This window comes from Anas platyrhynchos, chromosome 29 (assembly GCF_047663525.1).
Source record: "Anas platyrhynchos isolate ZD024472 breed Pekin duck chromosome 29, IASCAAS_PekinDuck_T2T, whole genome shotgun sequence".
NCBI lineage: Eukaryota > Metazoa > Chordata > Aves > Anseriformes > Anatidae > Anas > Anas platyrhynchos.
Genome location: NC_092615.1, coordinates 8,619,410 through 8,638,824, shown reverse-complemented (window position 1 = coordinate 8,638,824; position 19,415 = coordinate 8,619,410). Strand labels below are relative to the sequence as shown.

General features: G+C 42.1%; 1 long non-coding RNA gene across 1 annotated transcript; it reads left to right on the top strand.

Annotated features, from left to right (window-relative positions):
• The first annotated feature begins 13,867 nt into the window (after positions 1-13,867).
• On the top strand, positions 13,868-18,439 carry LOC139999763 (uncharacterized). The gene is made up of 4 exons (XR_011805275.1): positions 13,868-14,490; positions 14,587-14,736; positions 15,817-16,888; positions 18,321-18,439. It is a non-coding gene; the product is annotated as an uncharacterized lncRNA (long non-coding RNA).
• Positions 18,440-19,415: the final 976 nt, after the last annotated feature.

The following is a 19,415-nucleotide window of genomic DNA, read 5'->3' as shown; positions in this document are numbered from 1 at the left end:
TTCTTCGAGCAGCGGCAGAAGGACCACGCCAGAGCCTACTCTTACGGCTACCCGTGACCGACCTCGGGCTTCTCCTCGACGGCCCCCGCAGCACCCAGGCCCGCTCAGCACGCAGGCAGGCACAGAGACCTCTGCAGGCACCTGCTCCAGCTTCAGCCACGCTCCTCAGCCCTTGCCCCTCTCGCTTGCCCTCTCCCCTCTCTCGTGCTGGACCTACGCACTGCTTGCCACTCTCAGGGATGGGCAACGGCAAATGCCAATGGCAAATGCGCGCGCGCCTCACCCAGGAAGGTGGCAATGGCAAGCTGGGGGGATGCTGGCAGTAGCTGGGCTGGGAAAGCTTGCCCATGGCAACTGCTGCTTGGGACACCAAAGGGCTGAGAGACAAGACTTAGCTCTTCTTTCGGGGCATTGCTCTTCTTTGCTGCCTTCTGGATTACATTCCTCTCCTTAGGTGCTCACTCAGCAAGGCCTCTGCCTGCAGCTCTTCTTGCACTGGGACACCGAGGGGATCAGAACTGGGACGTTGTTGGGATAGGAAATGATCAGTGGGATGGGAAGTGATGATGGGGATAGGAACTCATTGGCACGGGAAAAATGGGTTTTATTTGTATTAAATTTAAATTTTTAAATTTTATTTAATTTACTGAGTTTTATTTTTATTAAATTTAAATTTTTAAATTTTATTTAATGTACTGGTTGTATTATTTATTTCATGAAATCCACTTTATTGACTGTGTTGTACAGTATGGCATTGTTTCATTATTATAAAATGATAAGTATTTAATATTATTAATTAAACAATATTTATATATTTTATACTCGTAAGGGGGTGTCGAGAGGCAGGAGACCTTTTCTCCATTAACACCAGCGACAGGACCCACGGCAACGGGGTTAAGCTGAGGCAGGGGAAATTTAGGCTTGACATAAGGAGGGGGTTCTTCACAGAGAGGGTGGTTGCACACTGGAACGGGCTCCCCAGGGAAGTGGTCACTGCACCGAGCCTGTCTGAATTTAAGAAGAGATTGGACTGTGCACTTAGTCACATGGTCTGAACTTTTGGGTAGACCTGTGCGGTGTCAAGAGTTGGACTTGATGATCCTTAAGGGTCCCTTCCAACTCAGGATATTCTATGATTCTATGATTCTATGATACATTATAAATTATCAATATTCTCATTTCTTATTTTGTTTGGTTTTATTCCTTTTGTACCCTATTAAACTCTCTTTATCACAGTGCACTGGTTTGTTCTTATACTTTTTCTTATACTGTGGAGCCCAAAACTGCACTCAGTACTCAGTACATGGAATACCAAGAGAGACTGCCTGGCATTTTCTCTTCTCTGCAGAAGCTCTGTTGCTAACACTGTCCAGAAATCACCACTGTCACAGACAGTAGTAGCATTCCCTCCTCCCACAGTTGGTTCTTCCCCCCCAAGACTTAGACACCATCCAGAAAAATAAGAAGAATAATACTAATACAGTAAATAAAATAAAATAAAATAAAATAAAATAAAATAAAATAAAATAAAATAAAATAAAATAAAATAAAATAAAATAAAATAAAATAAAATAAAATAAAATAAAATAAAATAAAATAAAAAAATAAATTAAAATAGTCAAAAGCCATCAGGAAGGCAGTGGTGCAGACTGTGGAGAGCCTGGGTTCAAATCCTTCTTCTGTGAGGCTCTGAACCTATATCCCACCACAATCTCTCTGCTAATGTATGGCAGGGAAAGGAGGAAGAAAGAACGTATCTCCTGCACTTTCCATTTATTGTTGACTGACAATTCTGTAGAGTTATAAAGCCTCAATCAGTGAGATACAAGGTTCTTCTCACATTGTCTCACTGTGCCCTAAGCGGAACAGCTCTCATTTAATAGATGCTTCACCACAAAATCATGAGTCATCTGCAGTTTTGAACTTTTCTGGGATCAAGTCCCTTCAGATGGTTGAGGAATCTGCTCCAGCACCTATGTAAACTGGTGCTCTACTAAGCTAGTGAGTGAACAAGAGAGAAATCCTCTGCTAGATGACTTGACAAATTGGGTCTGAAAATAGTGTTGAGGCACAATAGTCCACGATTTTTGCCTTGGGTGCACAGAGAGATTGGGTGTTGTAGACTTCTTTTATTCTTCATTAAGATAAACATTTTCAAAAATGTGCTTGTTCAACCTTGCTCCCACTGTGTGCATGGGAGGGAGATAGCTGAAAGTGGGGAGCGTTGCTTGGATCCTGCAAGTGGCTGAGGTCCAGTGGGGTTGGAGGCTTTCTTCCTCCTTTTGGAAATGCAAAGCAACCCTGCACCTCCCCTGCACTTGCAGGAGGATCGTGACAGCCCAAAGCACAGCGGCTTTGTAATTGCTGCATACACTTCGATCGGATTTACGTTTGGTAGCAGGGGCCTGCAGGGATGGCGTCTGTGAGAACAGGCCAGACAACAGCCAGCTCCAGATAGCTCCAAAAGGGCCCCGGCGCTTGCCAGAGCTGAGCCAATAAGCGATGTTGTTTGCACCTCTGGGAGAGCAGATGTAAGCAGGGGGAAATACTGCTGCACAACAGAAGCTGGAAGAGCAAGGAGTGAGAAGCAGCCCTGCAGCCCCCAAGGTGAGTGCAGCAGGAGGCAGGAGGTGCTCCAGGCTCACAGCAGCAGTTCCCCTGCGGGCTGTGCAGGGAGAGGCCCCTGGTGGAGCAGGCTGTCCCCCTGCACCCATGGGTCCCACATGGAGCAGATCTCCACGCTGCTGCCCCCCTGTGGGTGGAGGAGCCCCCGGTGGAGCAGGTGGCTGTGGCCTGGAGGAGGCTGCGGCCTGTGGAGAGCCCCCGCAGGAGCAGGCCCCGGGCCGCAGCTGCAGCCATGGAGAGGAGCCCACGGGGAGCAGGGGCAGAGAGGGACCTTGGAGGAGGGAACTGTATCCTCTTTTTTCATCGGTGCTGAGATTGAGGATCAGGATTTCGTGGTAGGAATTTGTTTAGATGAACCAATTTACATCCATATGGGCTTTGTATGTTTGTTTCACCTTGTCTTGCAGGACCATCTTGGCTGGGTCTGCAGTGTTGTGCAAAAGTGAAGTTTTTCACAATAAAGAGCAGCTTTTTTTTCGGGGAAAAGGCTGAGGTGGCCTTCATCAGAGTCTTGTGACCTGAAAATGCAGAAAATGGGTGCATGGCTGGCTGGATGGGTGGGTGGGAGTTGGGAATTCAGCCTTGGGATCAGAACTGGGACGTTGTTGGGATAGGAAATGATCAGTGGGATGGGAAGTGATGATGGGGATAGGAACTCATTGGGATGGGATAAATGGGTTTTATTTTTATTGCATTAAATCCACATTATTGACTGTGTTGTACAGTATGGCATTGTTTTATTACTATAAAATTATGATGATTATTATTTACTCTTATTAATTAAACAATTTTTATACGTTATTATATTATAAATTATAGATATTAATATTGATTATATTGTTTTTATTCCTTTTCTACCCTATTAAACTCTCTTTATCCCAGTGCACTGCTTTGGACTTTAGTTTTCCTTCCGAGTCGTTGTGGATTCACTCCGGATGGGGGGACATTAGCGAACGCCTGTGTGCTTCAGATCCAAGGTCACCTTTGCCCTCAACTCAAGATACATGTTTGCATCTATTGTCGTGAAACAATGTTAACAACAGCAACAAAAAAGTTCCCTACTTGCTAGCAGCATCCCTACCTTTGCTGGGGTCTGCTCTGTGCATTTTGAAGACCGTTCCATGCTATTCAGCCCCTTCAGGAGGAAATGGATGGTTCTAGGAAAATGCGTCTTGACCTGATGCAAAGCTGTGACTCAGCACCCTGCAGCCCCCGCAACCCCTGGCATTTTACCTGCAGCCCCTCCAACAACTCTGATGTTCCCTGCATCGACTTCAACCACTGCGCTGGGACCTGAGGCCCCTCAAAGCCTTGTCACTCGCCCTGCAGCCCCTCGAGCCCCTGGCATGTTCCCTGCAGCCCCTCCAAGCCTGGCACAGGCCCTAAGAGCTGGCTCCGGGGACTACCCCGGTGCTGTCTCAGGCGCCAATACACACAAGGGGAAGGAATGCATGCAGAAGTCATCTCGTTTTGGAAGGGCAGAAAGTCCTCCCAAGAAGGGGAAGGAGCAAGAGGAAGGCAAGGCAGCCTACCCCAAGGTAGGGCCATCCCAGGGAACAGGAGGCTGTTGGAAAGGAGAGCAGAGAGAAAAGCAGCAGCAAGCAGGTGATCCCCATCCCTGGGCGAGCTGCGAGCCATGGGACAAGATTGCAGCTGTCCTCCAGGCGGGCACATTGTCAGCTGGCTGCTGCGCTGCTGGGATAGCAGCTGCGGGAGCCTGGCAGCAGAGGGCAGGGAAGCCAAGCAGCTGGGATCCTTCTCTGGGGAAGGGGGCACTGAGAAAGCGCTTGCAAACGGGGCACAAGCCCTCAGCCTCTGGAGGCGGCGCCTGGCAGGCGTGAAGGAAAGGGATCCCTTCAAGGAAGATGCTGTGGGCTTGCTGAGGCTCAAAGAACAGACGCTGCTGGCTGCTACCAGCGTGTTGCAGCAGCGGCAAGAGAGAGCAAACCATGGTGGTTTTCCTCAGCTGGGCAGCTGAACTCCAGCACAAGCGCTCTCTCCCTGCCCCTCCTCCAACGCCAAGGGGAGAAAAGAGGCTGGAAAGGGCTCAAGGGCTGCCAGAAGGACAGGGAGATCACTCCACAAGGAGCGTCACGGGCAAAGCAGGCTCAGCACAGCCTGTTCCAGTCCAGCCCGGGGCCTGCTCCTGCGGGGGCTCTCCACAGGCCGCGGTCTCCTCCAGGCCACAGCCACCTGCTCCACCGGGGGCTCCTCCAGCCACAGGGGGGCTGCAGCGTGGAGATCTGCTCCACGGGGGACCCATGGGCTGCAGGGGGACAGCCTGCTCCACCAGGGGCCTCTCCCTGCACAGGCCGCAAGGGAACTGCTGCTGTGAGCCTGGAGCACCTCCTGCCTCCTGCTGCACGGCCCTTGGGGGCTGCACAGAGCTTTCCCACTCCTCCCTGAGCCAGAGGCTGCTGGGCAGCAACTTTTGTTCCCTTTCTTAGATGCAAGATCCCTTCTTAAATTCAGTCCAGCCAAGTAGGAAAAGTAAATGTGGACAGCTGTACCTTGGCAAAGAAGATAGTAGGGGACAAGGAGGTTTAGCAGTCAAGATGGAAGGTGATGCCATGAGGCTTACAGGCTAGTAATGTTCTAGTGAAACCCAGCCTTCCTAAAGAAACCTGCCTGACTACTTCACGTGAATAACAGACTCTGTTCAGCTATTTCCTAACATAGAAACGGTGCTGACTGCTTCTTCAGAGTAACATGGTAGTGATACTGCTGAAATAGTTGTGGTTCAGACGTAGATCTGATTTCTCCTAAGCACGCTGAATTCACAGCTGTTGATCCTCCAGAGGAGGCTTTGCAATTGAACACCTGGAGAATAGGTAAATTTCCCGCTGTTGTTCTCCTCTCCTCTTGTTTTGTTTTGTTTTTTTGTTTTTTTTCCTAGTAGCATAGGCTTAAGACTCTGAAGAAACGGGCTGCTTTTTTTCATTTCCAACACTGGCTGTTCCTCCTGTAGAGATTATATCAAACAGTCTTGAAGTGCTTGATGACTTACCAGTCTGCAGATTTATTATCAAACCAAAAAAAACCCCGACTTGGTAGACTATTTTTTTCTTACTTTTGAATGACTACTAGGAAGAAGGTTGTTCCGGCATCAAGAAAGTCACGTGGAATGTAATAAAATTTACTGAACCAGTAAATAAAAACTATATTTTTCTATTAGTTCCATTGTTTCAACTCTTCTGACGCTTATGGATGGCACAGATAACAGAGGGGAGATCGTGGTAATCGGAGCTACCAACAGACTGGATTCTATAGATCCTGCTTTACGAAGACCAGGACGCTTTGGCAGAGTTCCTCTTCAACTTGCCAAATAAAGAGGTGAGAACTTAAATTGAATGTTAGTGCTACCATGGCAAAGTCCAACTTTATAGGAAAAAAAAATAATTGACAACTTGAACAAAAGAGTGATATGTGGAGACACTGCAAAGTTCACAGAATCACAGAATCACAGAATCTCTAAAGTTGTACCTGTTTGCTTAATTATTTAGTCCACTTGGGCGTTTTCATCATGAAGTTGTGTTTTTGGTCACAATCCTTCACTTCTGAATGAATAGGGGACGTGTTTGCATTTGATTGTGCCCCGGATCAGTGGTAGTAGTTTGAGTCATAATTATTTTCTTCTTTATAGTAATTGTAGCAATTTGAAGCATTGTGCCAGAAGTGCTTTCTGTGCATTTACTGCCTGAAAAGCAAATGTGATGAAGTAATGAAACTGTCACAATGAAAGCTTGCTAAGTTTTAGAGAAGTTTTTTGGACAACAAAGAAATGTTTCTGGATAAATTTTTCATTACAGTATTTTCCTCTGGGTCATTAGGTCCCGTAGTTTGGAAACTTGTTATTGAAGCTATAAATGCCTTTTCTTTCATTGTAGGTTCCTAGAAAAAGTTCAGTATAACAAATAAGAAATATTCAATTTCCTGGTTGAAAATGCAGAGTGTATATTAAATAACTGTAAAATACTTGAAAGTTGAGCAAGTAAGAAAAGCGTATTAATAGATGAGGGGTTTTCAGGGAGGACTGTTTGTTTGTTTGTTTGTTTGTTTGCTTTTTGGTTTGTTTGTTTCTTGTTGGTATTTTTAAGGAAAACTTGGGGCAAGCTAAAACGCAATGATTTTGCTTCCAGGCTAGAAAAGAAATTTTCAAGATTCATACTCGTGACTGGACCCCTAAGCCACCGGACATGTTGCTTGATGAACTAGCTGAGAAATGCATTGGTAAGACTGAAACCAAAATGGATTCTTGCTTGTGAGCAAGTTGTAAAGAACCTTAGCTTGTACCAGGCAGTACCCAAGCTCTTGTGCCTTGCTGCACAACTAGTCAACGAGGCAGCTGGCACGCCTTCATAGCAATCAGAGTTAGATGCTTTCATCTATTTACTCTTTGTTGTCGTTCTTTTTGTTGTCTGAGAACGTTAAATGGTTCTGGGGCATCTTCCTCAAGAGTATAGTTTTTGATGAGGAGTCTGCTTCAGCTGCATAAGCGCAGGATATAAGACAGTGCGCAACATGAAACTTCCCTGCAGAGCGGTAGCACTTTGAATTCCCTGTTAACCTGTTTGGTTTTGGCATTACAAATTCTTTAAATGTTGCATGTTGTAAACCTGGGCCTTGACTGATGTAACGTTTGATTTTTGTTTGTTAGGATACTGTGGTGCAGATATCAAATCTTTATGTACTGAAGCTGCGCTGTGCTCTCTACGTCGATGCTATCCTCAGATTTATGCAAGTAGGGAGAAGTTGCTACTAGACGTTAATTCTATTAAAATAAAAGCAAAGGACTTTTTCATGGCTCTGAAGAAGGTTGTTCCGGCATCAAACAGGATCGTGGCTTCACCCGGACAAGCACTATCACCCATTTTCAAGCCACTTTTTAAAAGATCAGGAGCGAATATTTTACAAGTTGTGCAGAAGATCTTCCCGCATGCACAGCTCGCACTAAAGGAGGACCGACAGCAAGGTATAACCACAGCATCCACTTCTTTATAGTTCTGCTAAAGCAAAAACTTGTGGTTTGTGCAATCAACTTAAACCTTTCAGACATAATGATGGTAGAATTTTATTATTTTCATGTGCATGTCTTTCTTTTGGGCATGTCTGGAAGATAACGCATAGGTTTTATTCTGGATTCGAAACTGAAATGCCAAATGGAAGCCCTGAATGACTCAATACACAGTAAAGGACGATGCGTTCTCTACTGAAGCATCCTGCTTCTGACGGCAGCTAAGATAATTAGCATTTGTAGAGGTTGACTTGAGGTTTGAAGTATAAGGCACCTATTTTTCTTTAAAAAATCAAAACTCAGATATTTGGAGGGGAAGCATTTCTAGGTCAATGTTTCTAATTCCTTTCTGAAGAATGTCGGGACCAGGATACAAGTATAACTGGTCTAAGCTAAATATTGTTTTAGCTATCATCGTTTTTAACCAGTCTCCTAATTTAAATGTTTGTGGATCGTACTATACATGTGCACGTGAGATCAATTAGCACTGATATTTACTAGATGAATGGAATTCTGTGGCCATCACATCCTTAATCCCCGTGCTTTCATTGTGGGAACCTCCTCCAGAAAGAAATGGTCTTGTTTTTTTTTCTTTTTTTGCTTGTTTGTTTGTTTGTTTTTAGCTATTTAGCAACTGCGGAAATTGTTTGTAATCTCCTTTATTCTAAGGGGGAGAAAAAAATCACCAAGAGTAGCGTACCTTATACGTACACATCAGTGGGACTTAGTACAGCTTTGTAGGGCCTTGTGCCATCTCCTTAGATCTGTGGTGGGATGAACTCTAGGAAACAGCTTTCAGTGTGTGCTCTCAAATGAAGAAAGGGTTTTGGCACTGATTTAGAAGCTGTATTCATGTAAGAGAACGAGACAAAGGCTATTCAGGAAAGTTAACAAACCTCTTTTGTCTTTCAGACCATTTAAATCCTATTTTACAAGATGATACGTTCGACAGTGATGACGATGCATCCTTGGTTTCTGGAGATGAATTAAAAGAGGGAATGCCTGACGGACCAGAGAAAAAAACGCCTCTGTTTCAGCAGGTAAAGAAAGATAGATCCCTGTTATGTTTAGATTCTCAGGACTGCTGAGTCTTTGTAAACAGTTCCAGCTGTTAAAAGTGCGAGGGGTGGTAGACGAAGGGGTAACATCAAGTTTGTGTGTTGAAGGGGTGCTTGGTATTCACAAGGAGAAAGGGTGAAGGGACTAAAGTGGTAATGAAGTTGCTCTGAATGACCAAATTGAAAAGCCCAGGCTTCTCTTCCTAAGCCAAAGTGATCCGTAGACTACCAGAACACGTTGACTTAATCCATGGCATTCTTTGAAAGACTCAAGACCACATAAATGTCCTGTCTGTCCTTTTAGCTAAAAATACCCCAACTTTATGGGTTTGTGTTGCCACCTTTTGCCCTTCTGTTTTCCAGGATTCTTAAACCAATGGTGAATTATGTAGCAGAAAGAAAACTGAGAAATGGCTTGTTAAAACACCTTGAGAAAAATCTGAATGGTGTCTTTATTTGTTAAGCCACCAAGTTGTGTTAATCTTGTGGTATTTTAGTATGGAAGTCATGCAAGCCCACTGTTGGAAAGTTAGATCATGTTGTCACAGCTGGATCAGTTATTTTTCTCAGTTTCTATTGCTGTGCTGTCCAGAAGATTTTCTGTCCTCTAGAGCAAGGCGAAGTCTCTAGCATCTTTGATTTAAGCCAGCAAAGGTACAGCCTGATTGTAGTGGGGAAACAAATGCTCCTCACAAATTTATTTCCTAGTAGTAAAGCAAGATTGCAGGGATATTAATTTGCAGTCTTGGTTCAGTAAAGAATAGGAAACACAAGGGAAGAAGATGAAACAATTGGAATGACTGAATAACTTAACTGGAAATCTTACATGTATTTAATGTACCGCTACCATTTGGATTATTTGGGGATGGAAAAGTAAGTCTATAGGAAAATTACTTGGAACATGTGTGTGTGTCTATTCAGCACCTCATTTATAAACTTGTTTTCTTTACTCTTGTTCTAGGAGTGCTTTCTGTGAACCAACATCACGCCGGCCCCGTCTGCTAATAGTAGGAAAAGAAGGGTACGGCCAGGTTTCTTACGTGGCACCCGTGGTGTTGCATGCTTTGGAGAAGTTTCCCGTTCACACCCTGGACCTTTCTGTTCTGCTTACAAACGTTGCACCGCCAGAAGAGATCTGCAGACAGGTACCTTTTTTCTTTTTATTCTCATCGGATTCACTGACTGTATATAAAGGATCAATCGAGTTGCAAGTAAGGTGAGCAAAATTCATTGGTAATGGAGGTGGCGTTGTTTTAATGTGCTGGGATGTTTGCTTCTGTCTGAAAATCCCCTTTTCTTTTAGACAAAACCACAAACAATCTGGATGTTGTACATGTCCACATTTTCCATACCCAATTTTACAGTGAGGATGTTGCTAGCAGCTCAGGAAGCTGGGCGGTGTTGCTAATAAACATCTCTTTGTGGAAAGAAATGCTGCTCATCTCCCTGGGATCCAGAAAGTAGTTCTCATTGCCTCCGAAGACTGTGTGCTCCCAGTAGATGGCTCTGTATCAGACTGCATGTCGGCTACTTTTTATAGCCTTCTTCTAAATTGTATTAGTAAGGCAACCAAGGTTTGGGGCTTCTGTTTATTTTGTTTTCACACGGACATACACAACTTGTGCCGTTGCAGTATGTGCAATAAAAGCATTAACATTCACTAAACACTTCATTTGCACGCTGATGTGGTTTTAACTAGAAAAAATAAACAGATCTGGTGTTTTTACTTTTAGGCAGGAAATCCATTTTATTGTTTGGCATCACTACCTTTAAATATTTTTACCTTTAGTGGGAACATTTGAGAGCCATACAAGTAAGGACAGACATGTTACACGACTGAATACTGATGTGTCCCATAAGAGGGACATTTCCTTTCTTTGTTATGCGATGATTGTGGCTGTGGCCATATAGCTACGGTGTCTAGCCACTGCCTGAATATATCCTTCCCATCTTCTGACTAGAGTTCTTCGAATACTGGTAATCTGAAAGGGTGCACAGAGAAATTCCTTATGTGAAAGGATGCTTGCCACTCTGTTCACATAGTTTCCTTTCATGGGGCAGTCAGGTGGCTATGTAGCTATGTATTAACAGGTTATTCTACGTGTTTTAGTTTTCTTACCCAAGCTTTCCTTTTCACTAGCTGATCCGAAATGCTCAGAAGACAGCACCAAGCATAATTTATGTCCCAGATATCCATTTATGGTGGGACAACGTTGGACCTGCCTTGAAACTTACTTTTCTAACTCTAACTCTTCCAGCATTTTCGTCAGTTTTGCTGCTTGCTACGTCTGATGTACGTCACTCAGATCTCCCAGAAGAGGTATTTGTCAATACTTTTCTTACTATTTCTTCAGTGTCTTGTAATTTATGAATGCTTTCAGCATCAAAATGCTGCGCTTTCTTAAATGCCTACTGTTATTACTCAGGCACCCTAACAAATCACTTAAAATTTGCTTAGAGAAAAAGAATACTGTGAAAGCATCTGCTTAAGGTTTTTTCTGAGTCAAGCAAGTGACTTTCACCCCCTTCTCATGCATGCAAATAATAAATTAATACAATAATTCTGGTGGCTACAAAGTGGTTCAGTCAAGAATATGCAGTGCTTGAAATGACAAGAAGATGTTTTTACTGAAGAGATTTCTTCTGACAGTCTGCCATTCCATGCTATGTTGGGTAAACTGCTAATAATGCAATTTAGTAGAGAATTGAAACACTTTGATTAAAAAAAAAAAAAAAAATCAGTTTCTTTCTTCATATAGGCCAAAGCTTTCCAAGCTGGAAAGCTGAGTTCCAATTTCTGCTCAAGTAACTTTGGAATGGAATTCTAGTTGTATTCCTAAATAAACTGTAGTAAAAGTACATGCAGAACTTCATTGACTTCTGAGAGTTTACATTAAGGGAAGGTGCCCAAAACAGGAACACGCTGTTCTCATTCCGATTATTTTGTCTCAGTTACTGGGGGAAGAGAACAGGTCTTACCTAGATGTGTTTATTATCAACTGCTTTGAAAGTGCTTGAGTTCCCACAGAAGTTTTTGTACAGGTTCTAAATTCCTTCTAAAATAAGTAGTGAAATTCCTTACCTACCTTTTAATACTAGAAATTGAAAATGGAGGAAGATGTAGAGGTACTAGCTACTTCAGACACCTTTTGGTAGAGAAATAAAAACTCAGCAAAAAGCCCTCACTTGTCTGCTGAAGCCTTTCTCTTCCCTCTATAGCCATAAAGGTTCTAAGTAAAGGATGCAGCAGGGCCAGTAAATACAAAGGAAGCGATGTTGGATGTGGTGAAAGCCATTACTTTATCAGTGTAGCGTACAATCCCTTCACCAAGATTTAATTCTACAGGTGATTCTTAAAGGTGATATTTGAATTTGCCATGCCAGCCTGTGAAAATGTAGCCATTTAAGGCCAGGAAGATAACTTTTTTCAGTTTGTGTTCTTCAGGTTATTATTCATTTTAAAAGGTACTCATCTTTTTGGAATAGAAGATGAGTTTTTGTGGCCTTAAATCTGAAATGTCTTTCCTCCTTCTGCTTTAGATCCAAAAATTATTTAATAAGGAATTTGGAGAAGTGTGCAATATTGAGTTGCCTGGTAGGGCAGAGAGAGCAGCTTTTTTTGAGGACCTAATTCTAAATCAAGTGGCTAAGCCTCCTGTAAAGAAAACAGGTGAGGAGGATATAAGAAGTACATCTAAAACTTTCCTATCGAAGTTACTAGCTCTTTGGGATTTGCTTTGGTGGTCATTTTCTGTCAGTAATTTTGTCATATGCTTGTATTTGAGTACTGTAAATTGGCTAATTTTTCCTGGTTAATTGAAGTTGATCGGACATTGGAAGTCCTGCCTGTAGCACCACCAGCTGAGCCTCAGAAGCCACAAGAGGAAGAAGTAGGGATGCTGGAGGAGGAAGAGGAGGATACCTTGCGTGAACTTAGAATTTTCTTGAGGGACGTTACTCACAGACTTGCCACTGACAGACGTTTCAGGGAATTTGCAAAGCCCGTTGACCCACAGAAGGTAAACTAGTGCTGATCTGTGTGTGTCTGTAACTTCTCAGCGTTCGTATTTCTCAGCATTTTGGGGAAGGTTCAACTTTGTTTTTAGGGCTGCACTATTAGGATTTTGCAAGAAGCAGAGGCAGTGCTTTTACTTCTGCTGACTCTCAGATGTCTCTTATCGGATTATTCGCTAAAAGCCCTGGTTTCATTCTAAGAAGCCAGTCCAAATGCCAACACAGTCTGTTCGTGAAAAGGCTTTGATATGTAGGCATGTCACAGCACTGAAAAGCACAGAGATCTTTCCTTATAATTACAAACAGTACTTACAGGACTACTTTAATGAAGTCTAAAGCCCTTTATTGGACTGTCAGTTCCTGTGGGAACAGGAATAGGAGCAGCAGTTTGTAAAAATAAGTTTTGAGATCCTGTTCTCTGTTTCATCTGGAACTCCTCAAGAGGAATCAACCATAAGTGCAGTGTGTTTTCTTTTTCCTCCAATAGGCTGCTTAGATCCCTTTTTCTCCTTAATTGATTAGATAAGCCTAAACTAGGGGCGTATATTTCAAAGACAGGTGTAACTTGACTATACCTGCGGATCAGCAAAGGCCTCTTCACGTGGGCATCCACTGGCTTTTCTTCCCCTTTTCTCCTAGGTTCTTGAGCTGTGAAAAATCTAGACAGATACGTATGTCTTCATCTGAACTAGTCATTAGGCTCCTCTTATGGTCTGAGGGAAGAAATCAGCACCTCTGGGCCCAGTTATCTCATTCTAAAGTAGATGCCTGCAATAGGTACTTCACAGGTGCAATTCATGCACCTTTTCCTCAATGTCGACAGCAAAAAGAATGTTGGATGGCTTACTCAGCTTTCACTGTTGTGATTTTCTGAAGCAAAGTGAAATGAATCTCCCACCCTCAGTGTTTCTTCTGTACCATGCACGTGCTTCTGACCTCCCTACTTCTTGTTGTCCTCTCCTAGCAGCTCTAATGCCAGTTGAAAGAGCCCTTCCATTTTTGAGAAGCAAACTGGTTAATTTCAGCATCTTCTGATGCATCGCAAATGTTCAGGGTTTTTAGGAAGTCGTTTATTTAAAGTTTCCAGAGTAATTTTGGTAGACAGTGTGCAAGGTTAAGAAAACCTCTGACTGCTTGTATTTGATCTGCAGGTACCTGACTATGCCACAAGGATTAAAGAGCCGATGGATCTTTTAACAGTTCTGACTCAAATTGACTCGTGCCAGTACCCCGCTGCAGGAGACTATCTGAAGGACATCGATCTAATCTGTAACAATGCCTTAGAGTACTACCCAGATCAAAGATCTACAAGTGAGGATGTGCTTTTTAGCCCTAGTTTAAAAAATCTGTCAAACGTATAGATGGATAAATGCTGTGTGCGGACAATAGACTTTGGATGGATTCGATGATTTTGGACATCCACAGAGAACATCTCTTACCACATTGTAAATATTTTATCATTTTGCTACTTGGGCATGGAATTGTGATATAAATGTTCCCAAGGAACTAGTGCTTTTGTTTTAATTAACTTCTATGTTGATATGCTGAAAATATTCACTGAGATAACCTTTCGGAACCAACCTATGAAGAAAGCAATTTTTTTCTGTGATCAAAACAGTTTCATTGGTTGGTAGACAACATTCAGTTAAAGTCTGTAAAATTTCAGATTGTCACAGAGCCTATGTTTTGCAAGACACTGCATATTCAATGGTGAGGAACAAAATGGTACAGAGTTTGGACGACTTTGTGAACAAATTAAAGAATCTCGTGAGAAAAGAGGTACGTGCTTTAACGCTAAGGATTTTAAGACTTGTCTCTGCATTTGTAACTGAAAATGCACAACGAAGATCTTTGGTATCTATTCTTTATTGCAAGGTCGCACCTCTCCAGCATGTGCTCCATGTGACAACTCCAAGTCACCACAGCAGAACCCTGCTACTGAAGACGACAAACCAGATGAAGAGAGTAATGAAAATGAGGCGATGACAGCGGCACCTGTAGATGCCAGTACACCCATTTCTAATGGTAAGTTGCATTTTATTCAGCTGCTCTTGTCATTCATACCTTCTCTGTCCTTGAGGCGCAACAGGTGTCTCTGATGCCTGGCTCTTTATGCCAGAGGTATTTTGTTTTCAAATTTACTTCAAAATGTGAGAGAGAAATCCAGAGGTCATCCATTCAATATAGTTATGAATTAAAGTTCAAAGAAAGTTGGTTTACAATATAAAAAACAAAAAACAAAAAAACAAAATAAAACAAAACAAACAAACAAAAACTTTGACGGCCCAATTGCCATTTAGTCGCCCCTAAATTGCTAATTCTTGAGGTAAAAAATGTTGTGGATGGCAGTTTCTGAATACTTAACTAGTTTTTAATTATGCAAAATGGTATTTTTACCCCCACTCCACCCCTCCCTTCCCCAAATGCTAAAATCTTAGCTCCCTCATACTGTGATTTCCAGTTGAAGGAGGGAAGTCTAACTAGTGAGAGTGGGAATTTTGCCATGGACTCCACCCATATCCTTTTGCAATACTATATGAATACTACGAATGTTGGGCAAAACCACAAAGTTTGTTTTTTCACAAAAGGTTTACCGAATCAGGAAGCATACGAGGTATAAGTCTTCACGTTTTTTCTCCTTTGAATATTCCCTTAAAATTGTCTCATTAATTAATCTCTTCCAAACATGTATTCAGCTTTTGAAGTCTTCAGCTTGATACCAGACTCGAAGGAGAGCTTATTTCCAGAGGCTTTTATGATGTTCATCTGTATTAGTTCATGCAGTAAGACAGTGACTTTATCAAATAACCTCACGTTGTATTAATACTGCCAATCCAAAGTAAGAATCCTCAGCATGTAAAATCCTGAAAGTGACTGTTTAGTGAATGAAATTCCATAGCAGTGTGTGTGGTTTGTTTGCTTGTTTTTAATCTTAATAGCAAACTGACCCCATTAACTTTCAACTCTTTTCTCAGCATATGTAGGCAGTGGTAGCTCAGTTCCTTTGTTTTCCTTGTCAGTCAAGTAAGATGAAGATAATGGATTTTGAAGAAAGAATTCTTTTGGTTATGTTTTGGATTACTTTTTTATGCTGTCTCTTTGTAGGTGCGTCAGAAAGAAAGTGCAGAAGGAACAACTGTGCGCATGCTGCAGCAAAGCGAAGAAGGAGTTCTCAATTCGATACAGAGAACAGAGTACCAACAGATGACCAAAACGATAGTGATGAAGAAGAGTTTGTGGACAAACATGTTTCTGACATATGTCAAGTAAAACTTAACACTGAAAAGGAAAGTGCTAAGCTTTGTGGATATTCCCCACCAAGATGGGGAACTATAACTAATGAAAATCCAAGTTCAAATGGTAAGGGAGAAGTCCAACGGATCCTTTAGCACCTTATTCTTGCTGAGGAGGATTGCACTATTTATTAGCTTTAGCCTTCAATTTCACTCTATTTTTTCTGTTACAGCTCTCAAAAGTCATCACACAGTTTATTCCGTAATGATGTTGCTCCTCTAATTGTGCAAGCCAAGCCCGCATGTTTCTGTAGGTGCTGTTTTTTTGATTCTGAAGTCTGTTTTTTTCTAATGGTACCTAACTGAAAGCCAGCAGTCACTGACATTCTTTTATTGTACGAGGTGCTTTCCAATAACGAGCAGCTTAGGTGAAAAAGCTGCACTTCAAGATGCGTGGATCCAGAGTAACATGTGGAATAGGAGACTTAAGCCCTAATGTTGTACTCTAAGATGTGTTCCCTAACCTGAATTGGCAACATGACTATTTTTTTCCACTAATAAGCTTTTCATTAGTGCTTTTGGTTTGTTTGTGGGTATTTTTGTTTGCTTTTTTTGTCTTAGTTTCTAATTTTTGTGGAGCAGTGACTTTAGCTGGAAAGAAGGGAGAAGCCAAGTATTTCTCAGTGAAGACGATAACAATTCTGTCTCTGTATTTGTAGAAAGAGACTGTTTGGCAGGTACAGGATACTTCACTGAGACTGTATTCTAGATAAACAGAAAACCTGACTGAAGAAATCTGTGTCCTTCCAGATTCCTGGGCATTTCAAGCGGTGACTCCTGAACGTTCTTGGGAAGAAGACCAACAACAGATAAGTGATGAGAACACTGTACAAGTCCCTACGGAGACAGACTACATAGTTATTGTGGATCGCTATGAGCTCAAAGTATGTCTAATTTCAGCTTTTTTTTAATGCTCAAATAGGACATATTCCTGCGTCATGTAAAATTGCAAATTAAGCCCATTGTTAACCAATGCCAATTAAAACAATTAATTGGAAGGACATACAGATAGTGAAATAATTCAGCCTTTAATGCACTGTGACTGTTTAGTTTCCACACCTCATGGAGATTTCTGTAGGCTACCATTTGCTTCTGGTTATCTGTAGTTTAGGAGACAGATTCTTTGCCTAATTTTTAAGACAAAAGGCCTTGCTGAATTTTAAAATACCACACTGACAACCTGCTAGTACTATTATGGATATCATTTTAATGATTCATAATTCTTATGATGGGTTTGAGGGCTTTTATTTGGGGATTTTTTTTCATGCTTTGATGTACTAAGAACCTGAAAAGGATCTTTATTTCTTGCAGTGATGATATTAAACCTGAAGTTAGCAGGTTGACGTAAACTAGCTAGCCATGGAGAAGTGACTACTTTTCTGAAATTCCTTGAAAGTGCAGTATTAGAATTTCTTATATTGTGTGTGTGTGTGTGTGTATATATATATATATATATATATATATATATATATATATGAAGGAGGCAGAGTTTGCTGATAAGATGATAAGCAGCATTATTTCCAGGGGGCAGTAGTATTTCCATTTGGTATGGCTGCTCCCTAAAGCTACATGCTTGCAGGCTCACACAGGTAATGGACAGCTGTGGCAGTGGAAGAAGGTGCTGCCACTAGCTTGTCACTGTTGCTGTGCCAGAGATTATCATCTCTGCATCTTTGGTAATAGAAATGACTGTGTGAGAGAGAGGTGATTGCTACAAGCAGTCGCTTTGCTATTTACCCACCCCTGAATTTAAAGGTAGGATTGAGCAAACTAATCCACCTTTGCTCTGGGCGTTTGAGCAATCTGTTCTGCCAGCAGAGTTGTAGGCATGGCACACGTGGGTAAAGGTAATCACCTAAGGGTGCTTCCTTTTCCAGCTGGCACAGCTGTATCTACAAGATCTGCAGCCTTTTTACAGTGCCCCACGCTGCTGCAGTGCTTCTCTAATGAAATGCAACAGTGGCTTTGCTGTGGCAGCAGCTGTCCTACAAAGAGGATCGTGTCATTCCCTGCTGCTTTGGGAGCAGTCGACTTACAATTACAACCACTGATGTGATAGATTGGTTAGTAGTAAAAGATTGTCCGAAATTTCAGCCTTTCCTTTCTCTGAAATATGAAAAATTAACTCATTTTCCCTGCTGAAATCTCATGGGATATTTAATCTGTTCTCTGAAGTGTCACATTTTATTTAATAGCGTAAGAAAAAGTAGGCTCTCACTTGTATTGTTACTGTTCAACCTCCGAAAACATATAGAGCGTATTCAAAGGATCTGGTACTATTCTAAAGTTGTTGTTTTGCTCCATTGTTGTCTTCAGAAATTGTTATGCTTTGTCACTGAGATAACGAAGGGATTTGACATTTATCACCTGGAAAAAGTATATGGCGTCATTAATCAGTGTATTTACAACCAGAGAGAAGACTACGACAAAACCGATTTGGTGAAGGTAATTTTTGTTTTGAATTCTAGCACTTTCTGTCATTGTTACGCAGTATTTGTGTGTTCTGGGGTATCGTGGTTGTTTAGCATTGCTCTTCACTGCTTAGCTGTCTGTGCACAGACAACAACAGTACGACTTCTCCCTTTCAGTCTGGAAGACGTTTATCCACCTTGCAAAACAATTGTTATATTTGGCATAACTGTTGGCAGTTTCTGCAGGAAAAAGCTTGAACTTGAAGACAATGGGTCCACCCACACAGCCCTTTCAAAGCAGTTAACCTTAGTCTGTCAGTAGTTTTCCTTGGGAACCATTTTGGGAGCGGGAGGACTACGAAGGGAAGGTGCTTTTCTAAGTCTTTCACTCACTCTCTCCCTCTACAGCCAGTCATGCACGGTGATAGCAGTTGTTCCATCCTTGGAGAGAAATTTAAGTATATAACAAGAGTTTGAGACTTCTCTCTAGTCACACTCTAATCTCTTTTTAACTAATGCGCTTGAGCATCTGTAATTGGGGAGATTTCTGCCTGTGCCAGTTTTACACTGAGTCAAATTCTCTGGTCTCTTCCTGTAAAAGATGATTTCGGAGTTGTCCGAACTCCTCAGAAATCTGTGTGAGGCGTCCATGGTCCAAGTCAGGTGTTCCCAGTATACGCTTGGATATTCACTCTTCACATTGAAGATCCTTGAACCCATTTATCTTAGAGTTGCTTGTGCTTGAGAACAGATGAAATTTGTTGTGCCGATCAGTCTGCCTTGAAAAGAGAGTGCCTCTTTTTTTTAGGCACTGGTCATCTCGATCTCTTCTTCCACATCGGATAAAGAGTTAGAACGGACACTCTGTTCTGCCTGTGAGAGGATTATTTAGATTCAGGGAGGCCGCTCCTGAAAAAAAAAATGAGATCTTTTAGCTCGAGAAGGGATTTATTTATGTTATCTCATGGCCTGTGAACTTTTGTAACTTAACATTTAATTT